This window comes from Sycon ciliatum, chromosome 5 (assembly GCF_964019385.1).
Source record: "Sycon ciliatum chromosome 5, ocSycCili1.1, whole genome shotgun sequence".
NCBI classification, from domain to species: Eukaryota; Metazoa; Porifera; class Calcarea; order Leucosolenida; family Sycettidae; genus Sycon; species Sycon ciliatum.
In genome coordinates, this window is record NC_088647.1 from 32050941 (window position 1) to 32074183 (window position 23243).

Here is a 23243-nt window from a genome sequence, read left to right on the forward strand (position 1 = left end):
CACAAAGCTGGTGTCATTACAGGAAGCCAGGACCGCCTGTCATGCCATGGGAGCAACAATTGCACCATTAAGGGCGAGCAATTGTGCCACTGCATTTGGTTATCAGTACCTGCAGGAAACTGCTGGTTACAATTTGAATTACCTATGGCGCAAGGCTGGCTATACAACCTACTTGGGAAAAGATCAAAAAGAAGGGCAGGTAGCATGCTACGGTAAGGGATTTTTTCTGGTTTTAAAATGCAGTGTGAACTCACTTGACAAAACAATACTCAAATATGTTGTAGTACGTTATTTTGTGCACGTCATGTGTACATTGTGTGTACGTGGTGTTGCATGCGCATGTTGCTGTGGTGTGAAAAGCAGTCTTCGTCTTGAGTTCATCATGTCCAGTTGTGTTTCCGTAGTCGTCTTGCAATAAACAGTCTTTCTAAATGTAGTTATCGTCGTCCATTGTATAAGTGTGGAGATGACACGGGGCTAGGAGCAGGTGAAGAAAAGGCAGTTACAACATTGGTGTCAGCGATGGTGGAAATTTGTCGTATACGTAAACTTCTGGATTCGTCCTGCGTGGCCTTCGCTCCCAGTTTCCAATGTCATCTCGAGTCTTCCTCATAGTTTCGTCCGTCGTCATCGTCCTTTATCAATCATCTCTCCCGTCTCTCGTCGGTCGTCGTCATTGAGTGGTCCCGGACACGACGTAAAACTGTGCCCAGCATAACACCAGAAAAACCTGAAGGTGAAGACGTGAGCAGCCGCGGCTCCTTGAGATGGCGGACCACGTGACAGACGGCGTGATGACTTGAGATCGTCAGGCGAAATAGTACGTCATAGTACATTTGAGACCGGCGGGAAGAAGATGACGACGTTCACTAATTTAGTATCTGTGCACACGAATGTGCTGTGTGTGTGACTATGTGTGTCAGCTATGACATCAAACCCTGTGGTTCCATGCCTAGCATGTAGGTCAGAACCATCCTGCAAAGTATGAATGATGTAGGTTGAACGATCGCGCCTCGAACCATACTTTTTGAAATTCTCTTCATAGTACATCTTCCACCATTGAAATTTCGAATTTCTTGCTGAGAGGGGTGGCTTGCAACCTCGATATGACTTGTTCCAGGCATGCTTTGGAGCCAAGCCCTGTTGAAGTAGTCGCGGGGATTTGCCCTGCAACTGCTACAACAAAAAATGATTAGATCTGAGAAAGGGTGAGACCGCGAATCTCGGTTGAATATTGAGTATTTCAAGCCTTTTTAGACGACGATGGAGATCTTTTCGGAGATGGATGTCGCGGCAAAGGACATGGTTTCCGACTTCTGGCATCTTGTGAAGCCAGAGATCTTTTGTCCAGTCAGGCCGGCAGCCTAGCCGTCGTTAAGCTTGTGCTTGGATCTCGTTCTGCTCGATGTGGTAGGTCATGAACAATTTTGATATCGCACAAATTGAACTCTGCATCGTGCGTACGGTATTCTATAATCAGAAAATCGCAAAGTGTCTCTCTGTGGCCGTTCTATGCCATTAGATACTCCAATCAGGCTCTTACGTCCTCTGCCTTCTTGATTGAATGTCCATTTCGTTTGAACAACGAACACAACAATCGAGGACGGCTTTGCAATGAAAAATACAGCTATACTGGAGCTGAAAAAAAAGAAGAACAAGCGTGCTCAGGATGAGATTCGAGTACACGTGTACTCTCCCAGCAGGTTCTGTGGATGTCGCTCATAGATGCGTAATTTCGCGTGATGTGGCGGACGATATGATTGATGGCGTGAGGAGTTTCGTTGGTGAGAGGGTACGTGTGTCGTTTTGAACGTGATGAGTATGTGAGTTTTGCATTTTCTGTTCTCCAAACATTTTGTTTCTTATTATTTGCTCTCCTCGAGGGTAAAGAGGCACCCGCACAGCTCGTGTGTTCTGTTCGTTTTTTGATTTGCTCTTCTATGAGGATAACTAGAGGCCCCCACAGAGCCAGTAGATTTTGTTCCTTTTGTTATTCTTATGATTCGTGCTCTCACATTTTAGAATTTTTGCGTGGTTTGAGGTGGTGTATTGAGTGAAGTAGCTTAGAGTTTTTGAGGTTATCAGTTCCCACATGTATGACAGCGATCGTGGCATTTTTCTGGGTGGGCAGACAGATTTTTATAATCTGCGGTGCAGGCAGAAGTATTTTATTTCAGGGGGTGACTGGTGTGGTACGATTGAATGATTGGTGTGATCTTTTCCTCTTTTTCCTCTGTTTTATTATTAGAATCAAGGACGATTCTTCTCCTGGGAGGGAGTTATGTTGTAGTACGTTATTTTGTGTACGTGGTGTTGGTGCATGCGCGTGTTGCTGTGGTGTGAAAAGCAGTCTTCGTCTTGAGTTCGTCATGTCTAGTTGTGTTTCCGCAGTCGTCTTGTAATAAACAGTCTTCTAAATGTAGTTATCGTCGTCCAATTGTCTGAGTGTGGAGATATCACGGGGCTGGGAGCAGGTGGAGGTAAGCTAGTTACAACAAATACATGTAGTCATCTTCCGGCCGAGTTGTCAGCGGGTTTCGAAATACTGCAAGACTGGAGAGTTCGACAAATTTAACATGTGGGACAGTTGTCAATTTTTCCCAGTTAAATCGCCGTCAGCTAAGGTCACTCATCGGTGTGAAATGGCCACAAATAATACCGAATGATGCTCTCTATGCCAGATGCGAAGCTGAACCCTTGAGTGTCATGGTCAAGAGATCACACTGGAGGCTGTTTGGCCACATCCTGCGGATGGCAGATGAATCCCCAGCTGTTATGGCTATGTTCGCGTACTTCGCCAATCAGCAACAGGAATGCTGGAGGGGTAGACCACGGACGACCCTGCCGCAGGCATTGGTGGGAAATCTGCGCCAAGCCAATGCCGGATTGCTCGGGAACCTAGACGCTCTGCAGAGCCTACGAGCCATTGCCCATGACCGACCCGCATGGCGAGATCTATGTATGAAGATCTGTGCATCGTGATATTCCGACAGATCCTGAAACAGTCAAACTCAGGAAATAGCACTATTATTATCACTCAGGCGGCAATCATCGATTCAATGACATATACCGTATTATCTCTAATATAAGCACGGTCCTTTATTTTTTCAATGTAACTCCGCCCCATGCCATTAATGGAGACGTTCCTTTATTGGAGACTGTTCCATTATTATTTCAACCTCATTTCAGAGGCATGTTGCCATGCCAAATTCATCTCAGACACACACATTTCAGGGTTTTTTCGCCGGTACAGATAATGAATTTACACAGTGTGCTTATAATGGAGACTGAGCACTTTATTTTTTGAATGCTTCCCCAAGGTGTTCTTTTATTAGAGACGTGCTATTATTGGAGACTGTGCTTATATTAGATATAATACGGTAGACATATTCATAAATGACATATCTTCAATACCCATGAGCTACATTGTATATGATAATTATATGGCCCGATATCTGAGACTTTCGACCTTCGGGGCTACGCGGTTTTTTTGAGAAAACACTAAAAACAAATTTGTTCGCAAAAAAATCGATTCCGTCAAAGCAAAGTGCAGAGACGACAATGGCGGAAGAAAATTGAAGGCGATTCTTGTGTCAGTTGGTTATTGGGCTCACGGAGCACAGCAGCCGCGATCCCATTGACGGTGATGCATCGTTCTTTGTGGATATCCTGTCAAGCGGCGACAGCGCTTCTAGTTCTGAGAGCGCATGTCAGGCGAATCGATCGCAAGTGACACGCGGTACTTACCTGTCGGGGCCGACGATGATGAGGACTTGGCCTGGATGAGTATGATCAAGGCCAACCACAGTCTGCCTCAGCGATAGCTGCTACAGCTCCAGGCAAGGACAACCAGGTGGATTCCTGAGGGTACGCCGCTTGCAAGGTCGCTGGGCGCCCTTGCGCGAGTGGCAGAACTGTTTCCTGAGTGTCACGCCAGACCTGCTAAAACAGCACGAAATGATGCGAGTTTTCTTTGCGACGATGATCCTAAAATGTTTGGGATGGCAGGCTCGATACTCGAGCTAATAATGGCGAATCAGACCATCACGGAGCACATGAGGCTGGGCAATCTCGAGTAACATTCTGTTACTTTTGAGTTGGTGGTGTGAAACGCTTGTCAGGCTGGTTTACTGATGTTTGGAAATGGTCAGTCTCCACAAAGTGCAACAAGGCGAATCTGGACGCATTTGCTCTGTTTGACTCCTTCACAATAAGTATGTGAATGCTGTCACATGTATCATGGTGTTCCGTCAAAATCTGTTGCAGACTATCCTGTCAAGCATGTCCATCACCAGAAGAACAGATCAATCACCTCTCCTTCTAATGCTGCTATTGCTGCTGTTGCAACTACACAACCTCAATAAAGTCACGGAATGCTGGAAATGAAGTACCTGAACAGTCAAAACACTTTACTATATTAGTTGGCTATTGATATCACATGGAAACAATTTTTGGTGGCTCCAAACACACTGGTCTTTCAAAATTGTAAAAAAAGAACAATTCATTAACATGACTCCTGACTGTAGAATGCATTTCTACATGGTCAATATTGGTCTGATGGCCGTGTAACGAAGTCACAGTACTCTACAAAGGCAAGACATCAATTTGCAATAAAAAAATCAATTTCACCAAAACAGCCCCGAAGGTCGATTTTCTCAGATATTGGGCCATATCATTATATCATCGTTCTAGCTCAATTTCTTTCCCCTGTCATAGTCCTGTTTATCATGTTCAGGATAAGCGAAGTTGTGGATCATGCTTGCATGGTTGACTCCAACGCGTACATGCAACTGAGTAATAATAATAATAAATAGTGGGCACAAAGTTTACCTACCCTTCCACAATACACCTGTATTTTGTATTTCTCTAGCACAGAGGAGAGGATGAATAGCGTACGAGTAATAGGCTTTCCCCAAATCTGCCGGCCGAAAAATTCGCCAAAAACGAGACATATCCGGGAAAAAAATTGCTAAGCTTTTCGCCGATTTTGGAGGGTTCTTGGAGGGTTCCGAAAATCTACAAAATATTGTTGCAATATGCGTTTAGGAAGGAATGATGTTGCTGCGAGCATGACCACTCGAGCTCTCTACTTCAGTAATTGTAGTGCTAGTGCGTTGAGGTCGTGTGACTCGTGTCCTTTCACCTCCTCTCAGACAAACATTAGCCATTAGGCCTTGGAAAAATATAAAGTTGATTCTCAGGTCATGAGCCTGTGAAAATCGGTGCGAGCGAGCGATTTTTATTGTATTTCCCACAATTTTTTTATTTCCAAAGACAGGGTCACACATATATACATGGTCACATGTTATATTCAGGCCAGGGAGTAGGAAAATGCCGGCATTTTATTACTCCCTGATTCATGCCTTTCGCATTGACCATTTTCATGCGAGCATATGCATGCATAGAATTTAAAAAAAATCGTCGATGCGCTGCCAAAAATCGGTGCGCACGTACTTGAGAATAAAAAGAATTTTTACCATGGCCTAAGGAAGATCATGACTAGTGAAATGCCCAAATCCTCCGGCCGAAAAATTCGCTGATTTTGGAGGATGCCTTTGAGAATTGACGAAAATCTACCAAATCTTCCATTATCTCACCAATTTTGAAGCATATTTTGGTCCTTTTTGACTCAAGATTAGGGAGGGCCCCAAATATGCTCAACAATTTCGCATATTATGCTTTTCACATATTGGCCACTTGCTTCAAAATATACTTCGAAATCACCCAAAAGCAGAAAAATATGCTCGAGATATGCTCGAAATATGCTCGAAATATGAACTGATATCAGTGATAATTATGCGAATTCTTTGCTCCTTGTAGCAAGATATGCTACATTTGGTACAATATGCTACATTTGCTACTTTATGCGACCTTAAGTCGCGGATCTTCTCTTCTCGGGTCAAAATTTCACCCCGTGTTTGGATGAGCATTTTTCCTTCCGGGCTAAGTTTGGAAGTGTTCCCTGACCGAGCGTGCCGTGGTAAGTTTCCTTGTCTATTCCCGCAATCTGCCCTATAATTATGCGAATTCTTCGCTCCTTGTAGCAAAATATGCTACATTTGGTACAATATGCTAGATTTGCTACTTTATGCGTGCGACCTTGCGAAAATATAGATATCAAATCTAGCATAATAATATTATTGTACCAAATGTGGCATATTTTGCTGCAAGGTGCAAAGAATTCGCATAATTATCACTGATATCAGTTCTGGTGATCAAGCATATTTCGAGCATATTTTTGCTTTTGTGTGATTTCGAAGCATATTTTGAAGCAAGTGGCCAATATACAAAAAGCATGATATGCGAAATTTTTGAGCATATTTGGGCCCTCCCTACCAATATGCCAACAATTCTCTTAGCCGATTTTTCAATATTATTCCAATTTTGCAGCCAATTTGTGAACCATCAGCTGATTTTGCAGCCGAGTGAAGAGCCCAATAGGCGAAACAACGGGCCAATTTGGGGAAAGCCTAACGAGTAACGTTTCTCGAGATACAAAACGAGGACATCAAATTGATTCCCGGAACAAGAAAATCGGGACGGCGCCAATTCACCGATTTCCCCAAACCCAACTTACAGACATGATTATCTCTTTATAATGCTGCTTCTTTGCTTCTGCACACAGCACAACTAGCTGGTACAATCAACATTTCAGGTATTGCTTATCATATTGTCGTGCACCCAAAACCAGTAGCTACTTTGGATGAGGCTTCCAAAACATGCCGCTTTGGAGCTCACCTCTATTCCAGTGTCCACAACAACACGGGTGTCAGCAGTTTCTTGCTGAATGTGTCTCGCATTGTGGATATCGAACCTACATACTGGTTTAACAGCACCAAGCATTCAATGATTGATCTAGGACCAAACTCCTCCGTTGCAACCAAGGCACCACACCTTGCGGCATGTTTCTGTGAGTGCCACTATTCTAGCCCTTTAACCTTTGATGATGACTATGTCTAATAATTATTATGATGTGTGGCATACTAGGCTAGTAACCGTTACTTGTACTGTGTTGGTTGCTTTGTGCAGCAAGTTACAGCTAAAAATCAGCTGAAAATCAGCTGTACTCCAGGTGCGGGGCTCTTTGAAGCGTGCTTGTTTACCAAGCAAAACTTACACTGTATCAGGTTGCAACACAGGATAACAATGTGGGGGGGGGGGGTAGGAAACAAACAGTGATTAATCCCATGTTGCACTATTGCATTGTCACACAAAATGCAAAGTACGAGCCCCTTGAGCGCAAGTAATGATCTATTTGTGGCAGCATTTCGTTGCTGTCATCATGAAAGCCTTCGAATGGCCAATGAAATGAAAATTGAACTTGCCAGTGGTCACTGGACATTCACTTGTTCTGTCAGAGGAAAGCTTCACGAAGATCGTGCTGTGTACGTGATGTGATAAGGCGCGCATGCGCGCCTGGGCTCGTGGCTGGTTTTGCATGCTTGCTGTGCTGGACTAGGTCCGAGAATGTAGGCTCTCTTCAAGTTCCTGGTCTTTCTGTTCCTTGATTATTACGATAACTGTACGAACCTGAGTAATGCTGTGTGTGGGCCCTTAGGGCCAGACATAACAATTTATCTTCATGAAGTTAGTACCCTCGGGGAGATACAGGAGCAGGAATAGGGCCTTTGTAAATAGCTGCTTTTCTCTGCCAGTATGGTAATGATATTGTTGGCTCTTTTACCTTTAGTTTTTTTTCCTTTCTTCTTTTGTGTTCCAATGGATTCACTAGTATTTGAATTGATTTTAAAGTTCACTGAATTCATTATGAGAGTTTGTTGAATGATTTGTGCAATTTATTTTGCCTGTACAAGAGGACCCTCAGGGAGTTACGTGTAGTACCTTCACACAGATATGTTAGTACTGTTGTTACGTGTAGTACCTTCACACAGATATGTTAATACTGTTGTTACGTGTAGTACCTTCACACAGATATGTTAGTACTGTTGAGTACGAAGAAGGGTCTTACCTTCCAAGACACAACCAACAACGGGAACAGGTAGTTGGCAAGACATTTATTATAGGAGACGAAGACAAGGACGAACCGGAAACGACTACATGGTGGAAGAGAGCGAGACAGATCGAGTGAGGGCGGCAAGATAAAGGGCCTGGGTAGCTATGGCAAATATGGGTGCGCAAGTAGCTACCCAGGCCAACAGAACAAAAGATGACAAAAGGAGACAAAAGGTGAGTACGACATAGTATGGGGTTCATGCAGGCCAGCTTGGAAAAGGTTGTAGAACGTACGGGAGGAGGTACCTAACAGTACCTTCACGGAGATAAGTGTAATGTCTTCCCAGAGATAGTAGCTGCACAGGATGGGCAATGCAATCATTGAATGGAGTAAGGAACTGGCTCAATGACAACTCTACCTGCATGAACAATGACGAATCAATGCAGCAGTTTTATTGACAATAGGGGCGTAGGAACTGGTTATGAAATATGAAACTATAACTACCTCACAGTGATGTGGGTAAATAGATCCGTCGCAGCGAGGCCCAGGGTAGCCTTCTCTAGCTTATGTTGACCGTCGCAGCGAGGCCCAGGGTAGCCTTCTCTAGCTAATGTTGACCGTCGCGTGAGGCCCAGGGTAGCCTTCTCTAGCTAATGTTGACCGTCGCAGTGAGGCCCAGGGTAGCCTTCTCTAGCTAATGTTGACCGTCGCAGTGAGGCCCAGGGTAGCCTTCTCTAGCTAATGTTGACCGTCGCAGTGAGGCCCAGGGTAGCCTTCTCTAGCTAATGTCGACCGTCGCAGTGAGGCCCAATGTAGCCTTCTCTAGCTAATGTTGACTGTCGCAGTGAGGCCCAGGGTAGCCACAATGTACTCATGCACACACACTCACAAGCAGGGTTGAGGGTTGTCATGACTTGTTTTCGAATAAAGATTTGAAAAGAATATGCTCAATGCAGGTCTATAGTCAATTTCGCTAATATTGACTGCGGATATAACGACAATTCATGAGTAACGACAGAATTTCCATGCCCAGAACAAAGTCCCGCCTACCTGTATGCATATAATAAGACTTCGTATAAGGACACTTCGCAAATAAGGACACTTTTCTGATGCCCCACCGAGTGTCGTTATACGCAAAGTTGACTGTATATGATACTGGCGTGGACATGAAAATGCGGACGAATTCCCGGGGCCGGCGCCGTCAGTGCGTACAGAACGTTGCATGCAATGCGCATGTTGATCACAGTGCACATGTGCTAACCCCGGCTGCATGGCCAGCGCCCTGGGGCCGCTTGACCGCCAACCGGGTTTCCATGTCCACGACAGTAGTATGTGATGGTAGACTGGTTCCAAGAAAGCAAATGACAATAGCTGCGCAATGTCATCACATTGGAACGTCAGCGATTCACACTGCCTACCAGGGGCAGGTGCAGAAAATAGTTGCCCGCCAAGGGCTAGCCTGCTGCTGTTCACTGCAGACCGACGACACGAACCGCCACTGAGGCCAACAGCCAGCCCCCCCCCCTCCCTCACCCAAGGGCTAAGCTGTCACTTTGAAGAAAAAACCCGGCCAAGAGTTCAAAATTCGGCTGCAAATTCCGGGGGGGGGGGGAGGGGGTTTCTGCGGCATTTTCTGCAGTAAAATCAAAAATCTGTGGCACTTTCTGCAAATTGTTCACCTTCCTTGTAGACGATATGACAACTTGTTGCTTTAAGGAGTACTTTTCACACTATCCTTTGCAGTCACAAACCGTGAATGAGAGTGAAGAATCTTGGAGAGACCTGCACTCACCTACACTGGCAAGAGCAATGTGCTCAAACAGATCGCAAAGTAGTTTTTCTGCTGCTTTCTAAGTAGGAATTTTACTGATCTACCTTAAAATTCAGATTCCGCAGGCAAAAGTGTGGATTCCGTGATTTCCGTGGATGATGGGAACTTCTGTGAAATTTGCAGCGGCCGCAGAATTGCATTTTTCCAAGGGGACAGGCTTTGTAATCCTGCCCACCACGGGCGCACAAATGGCAACCTGCCAGCTGAGGGCGCATGAACGGCCGCCGAGGCCAACGACTTATCCATCAAGGGCTAAAGCATACAGCCCTACCGAGGGCGCATGAAAACCACACAGCCAAACAGAAGTTGTCTTTATTATACCTATTGATCACACTGAACTCAAAATCTCAATTTCTCATCTCGGCCGATTGTCGCGCTTTACATCCAAACTCTTCATATGGATATGAGTAAGTGTCCGCCACTGAAACTAGATACTAAATGCAGTCAGAAAGTGAAATAACTACGCGCAGAACTGACAGAGTATTGAGAGAAAGAGGGGGGTGTGTGCAAAAACAAACGAGTACAAGGCAGTCCGGGGTACAGTAACAAAGAATGTCGACTTTTACTGGATGGTGATGATACCAGTACTTGACTAAGCAGTCTAACTACAATTTGAAGCAGCAAAGTAGCACAACCAAGTTAGGTCCAGTTGCCTTTTCCGTTTTTAACAATGTGTAACTTCTGTTGCAGTTTGCTGTTGATCGTCTTGGTCTGACAATTGTTATATTGCATGGTTGGTTGTTGTGGGTTGCGTTGTTGGTGTTGGTGTTGGTGTTTTAGCTGGTCATACATCGGTAAGGCAGTTTGGTAATTGTAGTTTTAGTGCTTTTGTGAGTGTTTTGAGTGGCCTGATGCGGGTATGCTTCACTGCCGCAGACCCGAGCTCGCGTGATAGCAGTGTTGATTGTGTGTATGTGTGTGTGTATATGCGTGTGTGTGTGTATGCGTGCGTGCATGTGTGTATGTGTGTGTGTGTGTGTGAGTGTGTGTGAGTGTGTGTGTGTGTGAGTGTGTAAACCCATGTGTGTGCATATGTGTGCATGTGTGTTCATTTGCTTCATCACTACAGTACCTTTAACACATATCTGTAATTCCTACAAAGCCACCCTTCAGACCGACCGGAACGGTATTGTTTTAACTGCGAGCTGGACAGAAGCAAACAAGATGTGCAGAGATCAGGGTAGCTTTTTGCTTAAAGATAATGAAATGAAAGGTGACCATTGCGTGGCATCGACCCTTTACAGATTCGCAGCATATGCTCACTATGGTTCGTACGGAATGTGGACTAACACGGAGGGTTTTGTCGGAAGGTATAACAACGTGGATAATATAATGCATATCCGCGACGAATTTAATACGCTTCACTACCGTCCGCATCGCTCGGTTGTATGCTTTGGTGAGTATTATCATTTCACCTTGTACATGTATACAGCATGATTGAATCATTTTAGACGTTCAGACGTAATTACGTTAGCATAAAGCGTAATCGATGTATGGATTGTTTTACGTTACACTGCCTGCGAAGCCATGTTCCGCCATACATAGTTTTGAATCACGCACATGTAGTTGCCCTTGGCAACTCCCAACTTGACTGTGTATGACCTAGGGAGAGAGTCATAGGGAGAGAGTCATAAATGTACAACCCAATCGACTCACGAAGCGCCTCGTTAGAAGAGCGCCATGTACATACTCTGCACTCCACTTGTGGCTGCCGGATGACACCGCCAGCCGTTTCGGACTTTTTACCGTAGATGTTGACGTGTACGGGAGTCAGAGAACTAGGCCATTATCACACAACGTTCTCTGACTCCCGTACACGTGTATAGCATCACACGATGATTGTTACCACGTATAGTTCATAACGGCTCGTCAGGTGTGCAGTTAGAACTCCGGATTGTGCGCCAAGAAAATTATGTTAAATTTAGAACGTGGAAAATGGCTTTCCTTCCATCCCCTCTTTGGAATTACCACCAATATCCATGAACCTTCCAAGTTGGAGTTCAAAATCCGGTTTAGTTTGTGAACAGAGAAAGGTAGCTTTCAATTAAAAGAGATCAATAATTCATGGGACAGATTTCATATCAATTTTTCACGTCACTGAGCCTGGGCCACAAATTTCTTTGGCCTACTTATCAAGCTTTAGTGGCTGATTCGGGTTAATTACCCGCAAAACCTTTGGATTGAGCAGGAAGTGTTGCTTTCAGGCAGGTTTGCGGAGTGGACAGTTGGAAGTGCTTGTGGTGTGCTTGGCACTCAGCAGTCACTCCAATGTCAGTCTGACAGCATGTTTGTTTGTTTATTTATTTTGTTTGTTTGCTTGTTGTTGTTGCTTGTTCGTTTGTTTATTTATTTTGTTTGTTTGTTTGTTTGTTTCTGTTGTGTTAGAGTCTGTCCAGAATTGAATATTCTGCGAAAGATGCTCTGCTGAATTTGTGAAGCCGCGGGTCTGTCCAGAGATTGAAGATTCTGTTTCTGAAATTCATATTGTGCATCCATCTAGTGTTTGTACGGTTCTGACTGCGTTACTGCTGACATAATTATCTTCCAGAATACCTCAATACAACTAAGTGAACACAATCTGGATCAACGATCAGACTTCAATACCTGCAAACCATTGCCATTTTTGTATTTCTATATTATTACTTAGGGACTCCCCGGAGGCTTCTCCGCGGCCTATTGAGGGGGTTTCAAAATGCATGAACCAAGTGCCAAGGTTTAATCTTGCTTGTTTTTTGAAGACAGTGAGGTTTTCCTCGAGGCTGGAGTATTTTGGAATGTTTATCTACTTTGATGTATGCAATATTCACTGGTTTGGTGTATGCCTACATATGTTTGGCATTCTCTTAAAGTTGCTTTGCTGGTGCTTATTATGGGACGCTGAAGGGAGTGCATGTATGCATGTATGCATTGGGGGTGCGTGCATGCATGCGTTTGTGGCGACATGTACGTGTGTACTAGTGTGTGGGTGTATGCACGCGTGCGTGCGTGTTTGTTTGTGTGAAATCTCCCAGCATGTGCTAATGACGAGCTTTGGATGGGTTGGTGACAAGTTCGTCACTGTGGATCGCTGGTGGCAGGGTTTGGGAGTGTGAGTGACTGCCAACACGGTTTAATCAAGCAAAAGGATAGTCAATATTTCTTTTTTTTAAGTACATGCAATAAGAATAAATACAAGGAAAGGGTTCTGGATAATAAATAATCAGGACAATGTGGATCTGGCCGCCATTCTTGGGCTCTCCCTCTCGATCTCCTCGACCTTGCGCAAGCATGCGCAAATATGTACAATTCTGTAGCTAAAACAAGTATCACATGAGACCTACGTCACTGGTCCAACACATGGCACTACTCCGGGTATGCCGAGTATGGGGAGAATGCGTACAGCAAGAACAGAGTACCAGTACTAGTACATTGACTATGCTTCTACTACGGTTCTTGTTTACTGAAGGCTTGTCATTAGGGAGGTTTTGCATTCCGAATTTCGGAATTATTTTCGACTGTGCTTTTCCGAAAAAAGCGCGTTCCGAAAAACGGTATTTTCAGTGTTTTGCATTCCGAAAATCTGATTCGACTTCGTTTCCAAGGGTTGCCATGCAAAACAAAATGGAGAGCGTCGAAGAGGTTGAGCAGGATCAGGGAGTCGTAAAATACCTGGTATTTTACGACTCCCTGAGCAGGATCAAATCCATGTGCGCAAGCCAAACTGTTTTTGGGTGCGGTTCGAAGACGAGGACGTACTGATGGTGGACCAAGTGATCCAACAGCTGAAGACGAGGTTGGCGAACTACTGTCTTGTACTGTCAGTAGGCTCCATGGCAAAGGAAGATAGAGTGTGATGGAGTGTGAGAAGATTAGTCAACATGGCGAGATCAGCGAGAGCAGCAAAACCAGCAAAAATCAAACTGACTACATACGTGGAAATTTTTTCAAATAATCGAGAGCAGCAGAAAGCAAAAATACAAATATGAAAAATACACTTTTTTGTATTCAAATATGTACTCCCAAACATGAAAGAGCCGAAAATCCATTTTCGGAAAACCATGCACTTTCGCCACCACACTTCCGAAAGTTCGACTACTTTTTCGACTGCTGCCGCCACATTCCGAAAATAATTCCGAAATTCGGAATGCAAAACCTCTCTAATGAGACCAAACATACAAGACATCATGCATCATGCATCATACACATTATTAGATACAGTTCAGTGGGACTACCACAGGGTAGTCATAGCCCAAATTTGCTAGCAATTCTTTGAGCAAAATATCGGACGCGCAAGTTGCCGGCAAGTTTTGAGCAAAATATCGAGTTTTGGTTGGCTTTTCAGAAAATCCAAGGCTTCTCAGGGACTTTCTCAACGCAATCAGTCTTCAAAGTTGAAAACAGGCACAAAAGTGGGACAAAACTGACTCATGGCCACATTTTTGTAGAAAGTTGAGCAGCAGCAGGAGCTCAATCAAAAACATTCTCGTTATCAGCGACAATTATCGTTGAGTTTTCCTTGAAACTCATTTTTCTCGAGCAAAACCAAAGCAAAATACCGACGGAGAAAGGAAATGCCAAGCAGAATATCGAAAAATTTGTGGCAAAATTGTGCGGCAAAATATCGATGTGGGCAGAGAAAATTTGGGCCATGACTACCACAGGGGTGCGTGCATCCAGTCTTGCGTTTGTGGTGGCGTGTACATGTACGTGTGTACTAGTGTGTGGGTGGATGCACGCGTGCGTGCGTGTTTTTCTTTTTAATTAATTGTTTGTGTGAAATTCCAGCAGGACATGTTAAAGCCAAAAAAGGGGGAAGTTAAGCCTAAAATCAAATTTTCACCAGTTGTAGTATTCGGGGTGGTGAGTCGAATGGTCTTGGTCCGAGGAAGCTGAGACACTCCCTTCTTTTTTCCCAATCGAACTCGCGCACTTCCACCGAAACTGGGTGACTGCGCTGTAATGGGTAGCCGAGTGGTAGGCGCGGTGGATTCAACAAGTAATTCAACAAGAATTACTTTTATTCTACTTCTTTCAGGTACACACCTGAGATATAATTATTAGTGAAAGAATAAACGGCAAAATAACTGACTTTCTCTCCGGTGCACACCTAGAGGTTGAATAGCTCGTTATTATCAAAATCTCATCTTCATCAAAACAGAAATGCGCAGCCGCTTTTATGCAGCAGCTGCCGTACGCTTACATACGGAGATACACTAAATATACATCAGGCAAAGCTCCGTATTAGTTCCGTACTGCTTTCGTATTGGTCGGGCAGGGATACTACACCCTCCCTTCCTACAGATAATCACGCCCACGTGATTTTCAAAAAATTAGTGAAGAGTTACGAACACAGCGTCAACCGGAAGATGGCAAATTATATCGGAAATGATAACGTTTAGAGTAGACAGAAGAAATGAACTGATAACAAATCATAAAGTAGAAGTAAAAGCACACCAGGTTCACACCATCTCACGGGGTCAAAAGGGGAAAGAACTGTCCTCCAAATAGGACCTGAAAAACTACAGCACTCTTGCTGCACAACGCTGGCACAACCCGCCAGGAACATCGCAGGTCAAAAACCGAACTGAATACACTATACCTATAAGGGGCGTTGTCACACACATTGTCCCACGTTAGCTGGGTAAGCCGTGGCTCACCATGATCAGACGCCTACCAAACTAAACTGGATTCACACACTCGCATAAAGGAAGACTGAAGAGAACAGGGAGACTGAAGGAAAACAGGAAAGAAAATGCCATACCTGGAATCAGCGTTAGTAACCACGGCGGCGGCTGGAGCTATGGCGGAGGGCGAGCCAGGTTTTATCTTCATCTTGGTTGAGCCGGTCACTCAGAGCGGCTAGCTCGGCGTCAGACAAATGACCTCCCTCCTCGTCTTGAATCGTGGTCTTCACATTGTCGATAGCATTGCTTTGCGCGACGTAAAGAGTGATGGTATAGCCAGGAAGAGTGTTGACGAAAATCTGCATCCCACCACGGAGACGAAGTACCAAGTGAATAGTGGACTCCTGCTGAACGTTGTAGTCACTCAGGGTTCGGCCGTCTGCCAACTACGCGCCGGCAAAAATCAAACGCTGCTGGTCTTGGGGAATACCCTCCTTGTCTTGATCAGCAGCCTGCACGTCGTCGTCCTCATCAGCTTCGCCATCACCACCGGTAGTATACATGTAGGTAGCGGGTTGCTTGGAATCGCCATCGGAGTCTCCAATGGATGCCATGCGGAGGGAAGGGTGATCCACACTAGCACCTGACTGTGCTGCAAGCTAATAAGCATGGCCAGGCCCAGGAAAGCAAGAAACATGATTCTCATCTTGATTCGTCGCAGGGAGCTGCAGCGGGTTGAGCCATGGAGGTCTGGGGTCGAATCACGTTGTTTTATTTAAAACTACACCGCTGCCACCAATGTAATGGGTAGCCGAGTGGTAGGCGCGGTGAAATCAACAAGAATTACTTTTATTCTACTTCTTTCAGGTACACACCTGAGATATAATTATTAGTGAAAGAATAAACGGCAAAATAACTGACTTTCTCTCCGGTGCACACCTGGAGGTTGAATAGCTCGTTATTATCAAAATCTCATCTTCATCAAAACAGAAATGCGCAGCCGCTTTTATGCAGCAGCTGCCGTACGCTTACATACGGAGATACACTAAATATACATCAGGCAAAGCTCCGTATTAGTTCCGTACTGCTTTCGTATTGGTCGGGCAGGGATACTACATGCGCCCTACTAGATGGGGATTTGTATGCAAAATGTCACTAAAAGCGCCATGTCGTTCTTATAAAAGCCCGGATGACCGCGATTGGCCCATATGTTGTAGTCTTTTGGACGCTGAGTCGACTGGTCCGAAACGGCTGCGATGCAGCATTCCTCCTATATTCCCAATCGAACATGGTTGAACAAGCGGTCACGTGCTCCTGGGTGCCCAAGTCACCTGGTCACCGCGCCAGCACTCCCAGCAGGCGACAACCAGGGAGTCGTAAAATACCTTTTTTATTGTTTTATTTTACGACTCCCTGGCGACAACTTTCACACCAAGGTTCAACTCGAGTTCAACTCAAGTGACAGGACTGCACCCAAAAAAGGTCTAACAGGCTAGTAAGTTGTACCCTGCAGGCTAGGCCTAGCCCAAATTTGCCGGCAATTCTTCCAGCAAAATATCGAAATTTCCCACGAAAAGAAATTGCCAGCAAATTCCGAGCAAAATATCGAAATTTACAGAGGATCCGGGTGTGTTTTGGCAATTTTATTCTAATTTCTTTGGTTTCATTGGGCCAACGTCGTGCTGAAATAGCTCGTGCAGGTTGTCGACATGTCAGGGGTACATAAATTTGAAATCATGCTACAAAATCCGTAATACTGACACCATTTTCAGTTTTGCTTTCCTCATCAGAGTCACCATCCACTTTTACCAAAGTAGACGGTTCATTCGAAGCTATTTTTGCCACAAAGCAGGAGCAAAATGGAGCAAAATATCGGAAACGAAAGGCAATGCCAAGCAAAATATGGAAAGTGCTTGGGCAAAATTTGCCGGCAAAATATCGAAGCGCCCCGAGCAAATTTGGGCTAGGCCTACTGCAGGCACGGTGACCAGGTGACTGGTGTACGCAGGAGCACGTGACCGCTTGTTACACCATGTTCGATTGGGAAAAAAGGAGGAACGCTGCATCGCAGTGGGTCATAAAATATCAAAGATAAGTAGAGAAGGCGTGCACAATTTCGGCTTGTACAATTCGTTTTAGCAAAGCTTCCCCCTTCTTTACTTGTCTTTGATATTTATGACCCACCCAAGTTGGGTGGTGTGCTGCTTTGCTGCTTTGGATTGTAGTAAGACCGCTTTGTCAAATATCCTAGTACTCTCGGCATAGTTGTTGTTGTTGTTGTTGTTGTGTTTATTTTAATTCGCAAACCAAACGGGCAGATCTGCCCAATGAAAAGGTGGCGAATGCAGATAGAAAGCAGTAATAAATGAAATTGGGGACTGATGTAATTAGGATAGAGGTGGAGAAAAACTAAGCCAGCTGATCATCAAACAGGACGTCTGGTACTCTAGGTACTAAGGCCAGTAAGTGTGTGCGGGATCATGCTGGCGCGGAACTGGCGGAGCGTGGAGATGGCACGTATATCGCTGGGTAATGTGTTCCACAGCTGGGCGCCCCGGAACGCGAGGCAACCCTTGCCGAACCTGGTGGAAACTGGCGGTTGGCGCAGACCCATGGTGGAGTGCAACCTAGTTGGGCCAGCTACCGAAGGAACTAGGAGGGCTTGCAGTTCAGAACTTGCGTGCTCATTCCGAGACCTCCAGACCAGAACGATGAACTTCTGCCTGAATATCTCGGATACTCTGTAGGTGTCCAATTGCAGCAGGAGGGTACGCGCGGAGGTGTGATGCGAGAGTCCGAAAACCGCCCTTGCCGCCCGATTCTGCATGACTTGTAGCCGATCCAATTGGTTGGCAGTAAGAAGCGGGGAAAACGCATTGGATCCGTACATCAGGTCAGACATGATGATCGCTTTAAAGTAGAGAACTCGGCTCTGATGAGTCAAGCAGCGACGCAACCTCCATAGTGCTCCGATCCTCTGGGCCAGTCGAGCGGTGCAGCGATCAACATGGGGCGTCCATGACAGATCCGAGTCGAGGAGCACTCCAAGATACCTGGCCGCAGTAACGACAGGAATCGGCGTTTCATAGTCGATTGAAGACGCCGCAATTTCCAGAGGGGCGGGTGAAACCACATAATCCTGGAGTGATCTTTTGTCTACGCCTGCGCCTTTCACCGCCGGTGAGTGGTATGTAGGCAAGCTGAATATTATGAAGAACACGTCCCTGTGCAGAGTGGCGCAGTTATCACCCAGGACATCCGGGCAGACTGCCTGCGCAAACTGGCCTTGTGGAGGGCTCCGGGCCATGACAAGCTGCATGGGTACTGGTGGAAGAGGCTGGCAAGCCTGCATTCTTACCTTCGGAGAGCCTTACAGAGGGTGATAGATGGCCACAGTGACATTCCGGGATGGTTGACGTCTGGCGCTACTACTCTCCTGCTGACTTGGTTGCAAGGAGCACCTGATAGTGGATAAGATGATTCTGGAGGACGCCCATACGAAAGGGCGAAATTTGGTCATGGCATACCTGGATTTCAAAAAGGCGTTTGATAGTGTGTCGCATGAGTGGATTCTACATGCTTTGACGATGCATCGATTCCACCCGTCTCTGGTCGCAACTATTGCTCGTAGCATGCAGAACTGGAGAACGACAATGCACATATGCGACCAGGGAAGATGCAGGGTCACTACCGGCAACATATCTATAAGAAGAGGCATATTTCAAGGTGACACATTATCCCCATTACTGTTTTGCCAGGCGCTAGACCCAATCAGTTTTGAGCTCAACCGATTGCCTTTGGGATACAGAATCAGCTGCAGAGACGCCGAGTTGACTATCAATCACTCTTGGTACATGGACGACATTAAACTCTACGGGAAATCTACGAAGGATGTGACTACCCTCGTGTCTACCGTGGGTGGTGTTGGCGATGACATCCGCATGAATCTCAACCCGGCCAAGTGTGCCATGCTGCACGTCAGGAGAGGAAAACCAGATGAAGGATACTCTATCCAGGTTGGCGATGAGACCATTGCAGAGTCACTACAACTCAATGAAACATACAAGTACCATGGAGTAGTGCAAGCAGCCACGATACCTCACTCGTAGCTCAAGACGCAACTCACCGCAGAATACAAAAAGAGATTACATTTGCTTCTGACCAAATGCGAGAAACATGATCAAGGCCATCAATACGTATGCTTTGCCGGTTATGGCATAATATTAATAGTTATGGAATCGTAAATCGGACCGAGGCTGAAATAAAGACCACAGATCGAGCGACAAGATCAGTCTTGACTGCGTCTGGATTTCACCACCCCAAAGCCTCAGTCAACAGGCTCTACATGAAGAGGGGAGATGGAGGCCGGGGCTTGGTCTCTTGTGAGGATATGCACGGCCGGAGCATGTGTGGCCTGGCCCCCTACATGAGTACCAGCCCAATGGCCAGAATAAGCCTGTTTTATCAGTATCATCAACAAAAAATCCTACAACAAAAAGCCACTCAATAACTGCAAAGGCCGGGCGGCTAATTTCCTGTCGAATTTGGATCTTCCAGCAGCTGGACCAGCTTTACCCAATAAGCATACAATTAAGCAAGCGTGCGCAATGCGAAAATCCAAAGCACTTTCCACTGTGCCGCTGCATGGGAGATATTGGAGCCGCTTGGAGGAAAATCGCCTAGATAAGGAGCTTACCTTCATGTGGCTAAAATCAAGGACACTGAAACCTTCAACTGAAGGCATGATTATGGCAGCACACGACCAATCCCTCAAAACGAAAAAATTCCCGATACGCCAAAATGAAGTCAATTGCTCGAACTGATGCCAATTGCAGGCTTTGCAAGGGCAGCCCAGTTCTTGCTCGGACCAGTTACATCGAACGTCATAACCGGATAGTCAAGTAGTGTATGTGCACTTCGAAACGTGTAAAGCACGGGATCCACATACTGGTGCTTCACGATTCGACCACCAGCTCAAGGCATTGGTCAAAAGGGATCGGTATCGGCTCTATTGGGAGTATTCGGTCCCAACTCCCAAAAATGGCAACTTTGTCCGGTATACCCTATCCTTGGTCATGTACATACAATTATCCCTTCACTGTGCATAGTTCGAAACTTCCCCCCCCCCCCCACACACACACACAATGGTTGCCTGCTTTCCTTTGTCATCCACAACCATTCAACGCGGTGAACCCCTCGATAGGCGATTTGCCTTTGGGTCATCCTAATAGAGTTATTAACTGACCTGAAACTATCAGCAAACAGGCCAGATCTGCTCCTTGTTGATGACAAGGAGCGCATCGCATACATTATAGACATCAGCGTCCCTGGTGAGAACAACATCAATAAGGAAATGGCTGAAAAACGCTCGAAATATTATGACTTGAAGCGGGAGATTTCCAGAATTTGGTCCCTGACCCATGTTGACGTGGTCCCTGTGGTTGTCTGTGCCCTGGGAGGCTTGGTGAGAGAGACTCCTCAATGCCTTCGGACTGTGCAGGGAGGAGACCTGGCTATTGTGCAATAGGAGGCTATCCAAGGTTCCGTTAAAATTCTAAGAACTGTCCTTAAGATGTAGATGCACATCTGCTGCGTTTTCATGTTCAATAGCCAAGAGACTTGAATACCGATTGAAAAAGATATTTCCTTTGTTACTACCTTCATTGGTTGATGTACTTTGATTTAGTACTCGGACGCTGGCCAGTTTAGGCTTTTGCACTTGGCTACAATTTGCATAGGCCATACTTGAGTCCTGGTGTCGGCTTTTTCCCTTGTGCTACTTTAGAGCGGACTCTAGAGGCGTCAGTAATAGACTGGTACTGATTCCGAATCCCAATGTCAAAATAATCCCCATAACAACATCATTCGGCTCACCAAGTTTCGAGCTTTGACTGATCTCAACGTTCTTATCACTTGTAAAATACCTGTCGCTGCAAATTCTTTATTATTGTTTTGATGCTGGAGTTCGGATTGAGGTTCATTCCTTTCTTCCTCTTCCTTCCCCTATTTCCTGTCCCTTTGGTTTTTAGCTTTTTATTTTTCACTTTCTTTTTGCTGTCCCACCCATGGAAATATTTTCCCGGTGGGTCAGGCTTATCGCCTTCGAAAGAAGTGAATAAAGGAGACATAATAATAATAATGCATGGCCAATTTTGGCTGATGCTGCAGGATGCTGAGCTGGATCGAGGGCTCTCCTTTGCGTGGTTGCGGTCTTCTGCCTTGCGTCCGGCGACAAAAAGTATTGTCATGGCCATACAGGACCAGGCTATCGCAACACGGAACTTACAAGAGATATTTAATCGAGGAACGGGTGTGTCAACGAAAACGAGCTGCAGGATGTGTGGAAAGGACGAGGAAACGGTTTTCCACCTTATTGGAGCATGCACGGCTTTTGCTGGAAGTCACTATGTCAATCGGCACAACAGGTTAAGCCTAGTTCACATTCGACGCAACGCCGACGGTACGGGACGTATTAGGGCTTGTCGGGAGGGCTGGGGTGAGCTGTAATTTACAAAGCAAAATATCTTCACTGGACGTTGTGCAGGAAGTATGGTGCATCGGACATTTCAAATAAGTACACAAGTCACCAACTCACTAACGTCGTGTACAGTGCTGAAACGGATGTGTCAATTTACTGGGAAGTGCCAATTCCAACAGCAGCGCCCGTTGGAGCAAACAGACCCGACATTGTTATCAAAGGCAAAGATGAAGCGTTGCTTGTGGACGTAAGTGTCCCTCTGGATAGGAACATCCGCCGAAAATCTGTAGAAAAGATACAGAAATATCAAGGCCTGACGCGTGAGGTGGAACAGCTGTGGCAGGTTCGGACCAAGATCGTGCCAGTGATTAAGGGGGCATTAGGTGGATTAACCCCCTCGACTGCTGACTTTGTGAGGGAACTGGATGCCAAAGCCAGCGTATCCATCTTGCAAAAGGAGGCGCCTTGGCACAGTTGACATCATCAGGTCAATAACTCAGATGAATAACAATTACCCTCCAATAAGTTACATTGGTTTGCGAATGCCCATGGTTCGAACTATAGTATTAGTTGAAGCCCCTCTTTCCAGAAACTAATTATGATCATAATATTAATCAAATAAACTACGTGGAGATAAAAGTTTAATAATAGCTATGAAAAGTATGAATGCCGCAGACATCACCACGCAACATGACAATTAGTTCAGGATTTGAGAGCGTGTGTTTCCAGAATCGATTTTCAAGCTCCGATCATCAGTGGAAATACGGAACTAAAGTGATCAAGGGAAAAACAAAGGTTAAAAATCCAAAGAAGTGTGACACATGACGCGTAAGTATTACAAAAAGTGAGGGCTAAGGATAAAGAGTAAGTGTGACAAATGGGCATGAACAGTGCAGAAACAACTCATGAACACGGGGTGCAAACTCACCAAAATAACCAAAGTGTTACAACAAGTTCTTTTTGCTTACACAAATCGGGCTTATGCGTACGAATACAAACAGCTTCAAGGACCTTCAACTACTGGACATACCGGACACGACACAGTACAGAGAAGTGAGAATCATCATACACACTCAAACAATCGGGACGAGATAACAAATGCAAGTACACAGCTGACTTCTTTCGAATTTCACCCTCATCAGCTCCATCACCTTCCCTGTCACCTGACTCCTCCTCGTCCGTTTTATCACCATCACCACCAGCCGTATGATCGTCATCCGCCTCGTCATCATCCGCCTCGTCGTCATCTGTATCTTCGTCATCCGCCGCATCATCACCCAACTCATATTCACCGCCAGTCAGTCGTCTGATACCATCCGTGTTCTCCTTCCTACGTCTGTCCCGTGCCACTGTCCTTAGCTCATCCACGTCTCGAGA

The 23243-nt window shown here is 45.5% G+C and overlaps 1 long non-coding RNA gene across 1 annotated transcript; it reads left to right on the forward strand.

The window, feature by feature from the left end:
- The first annotated feature begins 6788 nt into the window (after positions 1 to 6788).
- Positions 6789 to 12666, forward strand: LOC135818349 (uncharacterized). Its single transcript, XR_010553669.1, has 3 exons — positions 6789 to 6910; positions 10855 to 11181; positions 12171 to 12666. It is a non-coding gene; the product is annotated as an uncharacterized LOC135818349 (long non-coding RNA).
- The last annotated feature ends 10577 nt before the right edge of the window (positions 12667 to 23243 follow it).